This window comes from Urocampus carinirostris, chromosome 6, assembly GCF_059441175.1.
Source record: "Urocampus carinirostris isolate Australia breed hairy pipefish chromosome 6, RoL_Ucar_1.0, whole genome shotgun sequence".
Lineage (NCBI taxonomy): Eukaryota > Metazoa > Chordata > Actinopteri > Syngnathiformes > Syngnathidae > Urocampus > Urocampus carinirostris.
In genome coordinates, this window is record NC_142354.1 from 17784079 (window position 1) to 17791757 (window position 7679).

Here is a 7679-nt window from a genome sequence, read left to right on the forward strand (position 1 = left end):
TTGCTGTGTGCACCGCAAATAAGACTCCACAAATAAATATTGTTTTTCAAGGTCAGGATAAATCAAGAGAAATTACACAGCTGCCAAAAGCCATTAGTGCACAATCATGCAAAGCAGAGCCCGCCCAAGAGGCAAAAAAAACCAAACACGCACACTCGTTGCGTTAGCACTAAAGTCAGCCGAGTGCACGCAAAACCGATCAACTGATGCAGTTTTCCTTTTACCCTTCAATGTGTGGACAAAAATAACAATACACTTATCCCTCGCTATAACATGGTTTTACTTTTCACGGTTTCACTACTTCACGGATTTACATTGTGCAATGTGTTCTGCATCCTGATTGGCTAGAAAGTATAACCGCTCACCATATTTTCAGGACTATATGTCGCTCCAACGTATAAGTAGCACCAGCCAAAAAAAGCATCATTAAGAAAGAAAAACATACATGGGGGAGGCTGCAGTACCTGGACTTGAACCGTAAACCTCTGCACCATGGGGCTGTGCGCTAACCACCCAGCCAATGTACCGCCCACTATCACTGATTGAAAAATGTATGCTGCTATTAAGTCTTCATGGTACCATGTCTGCACTTTTAATGTTTAAATTGGGTTATCTTGTTACGGTCTGGCATACCTCCCACCACCAGAGGGCCCTATTTGGCGTTTTGAACAGGGCACGGGCGCGTCCAGTTATCAAACACCTGTGTTGCATGATCCCAAACCCTTGAAAGGACATTTTTGTTCATCAAATTCTGTCAGGTTATTTTGAGTTTTTCTGTTATCCTTTGTGTCGTTTTCTCTTCTACGCCACGTTTGTTTGTTACTTTATTCCTTGCAGTTTGTAATTTCGGTTTTAGTCGTTTGTAGTTTGAACCTTAATTAATTTCTAGTTTTTTTTTAATCTAGTCTCTTATTTGGACATTTTGTTGGTTGCTTTTGTGCCCACTTGTTTGTTTGGTACTTTGGTATTGATTTTTGTTAATGGGTACCGTCCTCTATTTTTGTTGTTGTGACACCACACAAATTACACATGACATTGTGCTTTTCCGTTGTTGAAAGAAGTTTTCCTGCGATTCCTGATTGCCTCTGTCCTCTTTAGCTTCTTGAAGGGGTGAGTGTATGATTTGGCCCTTCTCTTCTGCCTGGCAGGGATGATGCAGCAGGAGGCCAGGTAGGGAATGATGCTAAAAGTGTGTCGTTAGACACACTCTTCGGCGTAGATGTGTAGAGGGGGAGCTGGGTGAAAGAGAAGCAGCGCTTTAGGCCAATTGGTGGAGGAGTAAACTATCAATCCAAGGACAGTCGTATTGATCCAATCCAAATAGTTGCTTAGTAGCGATAATATCAGTATTTGGATCGATCTGGTAAACACTATTTTACAAATATGCAAAATCCTGCCACTCTAATGTGTGGCAAATAAATATCTTTGGCAAACTGGAAATGTGCCTAAGTTAGTCTTTTATTTCTTCACTCTTTACACCTGAACATCATACGATATAAGTAGGCAGAACCGTTCAATGAAAGTGAGACCAATCTTTATTCCAAAAAGTAGTATTTGTATTCTACGACAATATAAAAAACGTGCACAGTTCACCGTTATGATAAAATACAGGAAAATAATTAAAACAATTGAATGCATTTATTGAAATTTTACATTTACATTTATCTTTAATGTGTATAAATTGTGATTTTTATGAACCGTCCAGGCTGTACTTGCCCAAGACACACTTCAGGAAATGGTGCCCCTACGACCCTGGTAGTTAAGGGATACACCCACCCACTACCCTGTACTGTCAAGAAAGCAGCCTCATTCATAGGGTATGATACGGACACATAAAATACCATCTACAATTGTTAACACTTTAAAATGAAAAAAGTAACAATTGTTATGAAGATAGTATTGTACAAAGTAGAGTCCACAAATAACTAAATTTAGTCAAGTCAAGTCATGTTTATTTGTGACGCCCTTCATCACAAAGAGTCTAGAAGGGCTGGCCAGGCCACATATTATTGCAAACCACAAACTATTATGACACTATCCCCTGATCTAAAACCTACACGAGGGCAATAAAAAACTCAAAACTTCAACATGAGGCGACTGAAGAAACCTTGAGAAGGGACCGCACATGAGGTAATTCCCCTTCCAGGATGACCAGGCTGCAATGGATGTTGCAATAACAAATAATACACCGATATTGTCAATATAAAATATAGGTTATTCATATGCTATAGAATAGAAGTGTGTTTTAAGCCTAGATTTAAACAGTTCCTCTGAGTTTGCAGATCGAATATTAGAGGGAAGAGCATTCCACAACATCGGGACCCGAATGGAGAAAGCTCTCGAACCTGCAGATTTCTTCTTGGCTCTTGGGATCACTAGTAGACCAGCATTTTCAGAGCGAAAAGTTTCAGGACGTGTAGAAAATGTTCAAAAATGCATTTTGCTTGATTTGCCGAAAAAAAAGCAAATTATATTAAAAGATGTTCAAAAATACTTAATATATTACTTTTTATTTGGAGGTACATCATTTTAGATTACACGCCACATAAAAGTGTACATTTTTAATAACCACTCTTTTCACCAGTAGATGGCACAAAACACAAACACTGTTCCTCTTAATATGCAACAATTCTAAATAAGGCATTGCAATTATGAAATGGAAAGAACAACCAAATATGAGCTTCTTTTAGAGGATGAATTCTTCAAAATGAGTAAGCAGACAGTTGATGTGTCCTGTGAACAACAAAAATCCGTGGACATTTTTTTTTTACTTCTAGTTTTATGGCGATAAAAATCGTTTCTGTGCAGGGTATCGAAAGTGGCTTACAATTGACAGTGCAAAGTACAAGTGTGCTGTCACGAGGTGGAAGGGAAGGGGTGACCGGACCAGAACGGAGGCAGGAGGCAGGAAGGGAGAACTCAATTGCGTGACGATCCAAAACTTTTATTTACCAAAATAAAAGTTGTCCATAACTCAGGGACAAGACAGAACCAACAGGTTTTAACAAAACGTGCAAACACAGGCTTCTTCCAACTCAACAAAACAGGACCAGGCATAACAGAACGGACAATGTGTATATAATGAGCCAGCCCCCGCAAAGCCCACAATCCAGCCTTAAATAGCAGACACGCGATTAGTTGAACTGCTTCAGCTGGTGCCCAGGGGGCGGGGCAGACCGGTCGCCAAGGCGACCATGACATGTGCAGTGGAAAAAGATCCACAATTACTTGATCTGTTAAAAAAATCTGTTAAATTTGTTTTACTTTATGTCACAATTTTATATGATGAATAATACCTTGTGTATTCACCTACATTTATGCGAAAAAAGTGTCCGTTTTAGGTGTTGCTTTTCTTATTTTACCACATTTATTTTTTCAACCATTAATTGTTGGTTTTGTGAAAAGTTTTTTCTTTTAACTGATCTCAAAAAGAGTTTCACACTCTTATTGTATTAAAATAATTTTGGAAAAACATACAAAGCAATTATTAAACACATCAAAACTTTACAGTTTATTTTAAGAATTATTATTCGTCAAAAATTTATTTTTATCAAAGTGTCTTATTTTACTTTTACTTTCTTTTAATCATTTTAGGAAAAATGTTGTTAAAATAAACAAGAAGAGTAAAATGAGAAGAAATTATGCTTAAAACGTGTCAGAACCAGAACTGGAGGAGGACCCAGATGCGTAACGTTTTCACACAAGCTTTATTTTATGGGAATGGGGCAGTTATGCGCATGAACACAAACGCCAGTGATTCGGCGATCGCTGTGCGGAAGAAGTAAGACATAGGTCCGGCGTGGAAAAACAGGAAGCCAGAGGCCCAAGCAGATACCAGATAGACGGCGTCAATATCGGACAGGAAGGGAAAGACAGGATCGATCCCAGATACACGAGCAGATACCAGACAGACGGGATCTATACCAGATACACGAGCAGATACCAGAAAGACGGGATCGATACCGGACAGGACCGAACAGACAGGATCGATACCTGAAACTTGAGACTGGAGCCAGATATCAAACCGGACGAGACAGACGGGATCGATACTGGATACTGGAGACTGGCGCAGGATATTGGAAAGGATGAGACAGGCGGAATCGATACTGGATACTGTAGCAAGATATCAGACAGGACGAGACAGACGGGATCAATACCAGACACTGGGGACTGTAGTCAGATATCAAACAGGACGAGATAGACGGGATCGATAACGGACAGGATTCACAAGCAGGATACCGGACAGAGTCAAAACACACGTCTCGCAGGTGCAGAGGTTTGTTGACGGACTGACAAGGGGTGAGTGAGAGCACTGAGCTTCAATAGGAGTGAAGCCAATCAGGCAACGAGGCGCAGCTGGCGCCAACTGGGCGGGGGCAAGTGAGAGCAATGGGCTACTGTGACAAAAGGAGGAAAATGATCTTAACAGCAAAACAAAAATTATTCGGAAAGTACATTACCTTATTTACCTAATAAATTGTAAATTCAGTGAGTCAAAGACAATTTATTTTCTCTTTTCTTCTTTGTGGATGTTCATCAGATATTTTAAATGTTAATTCCGTTTTTAATATTGGATACCTGCAAAGGATATTTCAGGATGCCATTTCCTTAATATGACGATTATTGCACACTGTTGTGCATTTTGACTATTATGAACTGTTTACATCATGGTCACCATCGGCCAATCTTGTCCTTCTTTGATATCCACACCCTCTAGGGCAGATGTGTCTTTGTAACCTAGGATATGTAATAAAAAGAAAGGGCTCAAGGAAGGGCCTTTAGAACAGCTTGGACTTTCTCATCTGAAGGCTCCTCTCCCTCAAGCTGGATTTAAACAAGCAACCTGAGAACCATAATGTGAAACTCTCAAAGTAAGAAAATAAGATATCAATGGGTTGTGAACTCACAGGGAAAAAATAACGAACTGGCATGCTAAGAAAACTCCTTTGCAGGTGTCCTATCCTAAAAACAGGATAAACCAATCACTTAATTAGCTAACTAGTAAACTAGCAAATGTCGACCTAGCAATCCCGGAAAATGGCAGGGATTTTTAAATTTGACGAAAGGTTTTGGTGAGGTTTGAAAATGTGAACTTATAGGACAGCCGCCTTATAATAAGGCCCATGGCCAAACCCAAAAATCCAGAAAGTTTGGTGACCTATTTACAGTTGTTTAACCAAGGTAGCATCAGCAGATAAAGTAGCACAGCGGTGAAGCGCTAGCAATGTTTGACAAGTGATGAACTGTGTTTGATGTTCGTAGAAGCCCTTTATCTTTTTAATTATATCATAACTACAGACAAAGCACAACTGAATACAGGTATGGTGGTGCCGTCTTAAGCACAGAGTATGAGAATGCTGAATTTCTCCCCATTGCGTATCTACTGTAAAATATAATACTCAAACCAGGGGGTGGTCAGTTGATATGTGCACAGGGAAGGGAGCATGGCGTATACGGAAACAACAAACCAACGGGAAATCAAAAGGGCAAACATAACCACAGAATTTATGGTGAGTGTGCTGAATTTTAGTCTTTTTGTTTTTAAAATTAATTTTCAATGGAGAAAAAGAAAATGCCTTAAACATTACCCAGAAATAGAGAAGGAGATGGGAGAGGGGTATGAAGCCCGAAGTTTGAATAAATACTGAGTGTCTCGGCTAAGTGTTCGTTTGCAAACTCACACAAGCCAAGAAATACGTCTTTCCTGTTTCCACACACATGTCTTCCGTTTATTTTACTTTGTGAGTATTTTAAAGCAGTTTTAGAAGAGCGGCTTCCATGCAAGTATATATATATATATATATATATATATATGCTAATTTGTAACTAGATAGTTACCTTTCGGAGGATCACTCTACTTTTTGGTGTCAGTAATATGGGGGTTAAATGACGTACCATTTAAATGAAGTAACTAGTAACTTTAACTCATGACTGTCTTTCAGTAATGTGGCACCACACATTGCAACAGACATTACCCAGAGTTCCTACGGCTTAAGGAAGGTTAAATTCAAAACTTTTTAAGACTTTTTAAATGCCTTTTGAAATCAAATTTAATACCAAGCCGAATAAAAAAACAAAAATGAAACAAACCAAACTGAAAAAAATAAATATTTCTTGCACACAATACACTGTGCACCGTACACCCGGCTCAGATTTTAGCCATGGCGAAGAAAATCTGTCGGACAGACACATCTCATTCATTTTATTGAATGATTTAATGATTGATAAATGTAACTAAATATTTTAGTTCAAACAAATATAAAAGTTACTACTGTATTCAAATTTTTAAGAGTTTTGAAAATGGGATTTAAGACATTTTAAGGCAATGCGTGGCTTATTTTTTGAATAATGAATTCAATGCCTTTCCAGACTTTTCAAGGATCTTCGGGAACCCTGTAATTAAGGGTCAAATTTTCGATTTGACACTTAGTTGCTACGTAAACAAGCCTAGGGCGGCTTAATTTTTTGTACTGACAAATATTTAGGAATATGGTGTAAAAAAAGTAAGTAAGAAAAGAGAGCAGGAAAGGAAGCCTGTCATGTCAGTTCTGAACAGATTGTCAAAATTACAATGGAATGAAGGGTAAAGAGTAATTTATTTTTCCATCGTCTTCTTAAGGCTCGGCCCGCCACTCGCTTAATGGCATGAGAAGGTTCTCCGAGGCTTTAGACCTGTTTTGATTTAACCGTCAGCGTCATCGTGAGGCTCTTCAGGCGGAGACGGGGAAACTCACAAAAGCCCTCAAGGACGAAATCCAGCCTGAGGTCACGATCAATATCCTCATCATTTCTTTCTCTAGAATCCAATAATGTGATTTTTTTTTTGCCTTTTGATATTATTACTTCACTAAGATCGTAAGACTCTGATAGTTCAATGTCCAGTCAAAAGTTGAATGCGTTATGAACATTATAAGCGTATTTCAACAAAAGGGTTTGACCATAGAATACATCTTTTTGATACATCTAATTCGTTTTATTGAAATATTTTTTTTTTGCAAAAAAAGATTCTCTTGAACCAACTCATTGTGCCTAAATTATACACTCATCACCATACAACATTGTTTTGGTTACGGTGCCTTACTAGAGAAATGTTTTTGATAAGAAATTAAGCATTAAACCAGTTTTCAGTACAGTGGTCCCTCTTCATACACGCACCTCTATGGATGAAAATTTCGATACACAAGTTTTCTTTTATAAGCTTTGTTTACATAGGAAAATCCAGTTCACGAGCAGTCCCAGAGGCTGCCACTAGAGACCGCTCAATGCTCGTAACTGCTCACCACCCTTGGTTGTAGAGTACCTGTATTCCGCAGAAAGTTCATTTTAATCTCATTACTTTAATCACATTTTATAGCATCTCCCATTGGTGACTTTTTGTTAGGTGTCTGAGAAAAAAAGTAGAATTGTGAATATTGAAACAAAGCAAGAAGTGATGGAAAACACATGTGCGGTGTCTGTGAGTGACCAGGCAAGTAGTACAAATTGGGAAGCAGTGGGCGCCGATCACAAAGCTACAGAAGAATTTACGCTTTGCTGCAATAATTTCGGAGGGAGGTTATATTGCCGTTGCAAAAAGACTGTGACGAGTAGGACGAACCAGAAAAGCTGGCATTTACAAAGAAAATCGGAGACGGCGGGCTAAGTGGGAAGAAGTTGCTGCTTTCATTGAAAAAAAAATG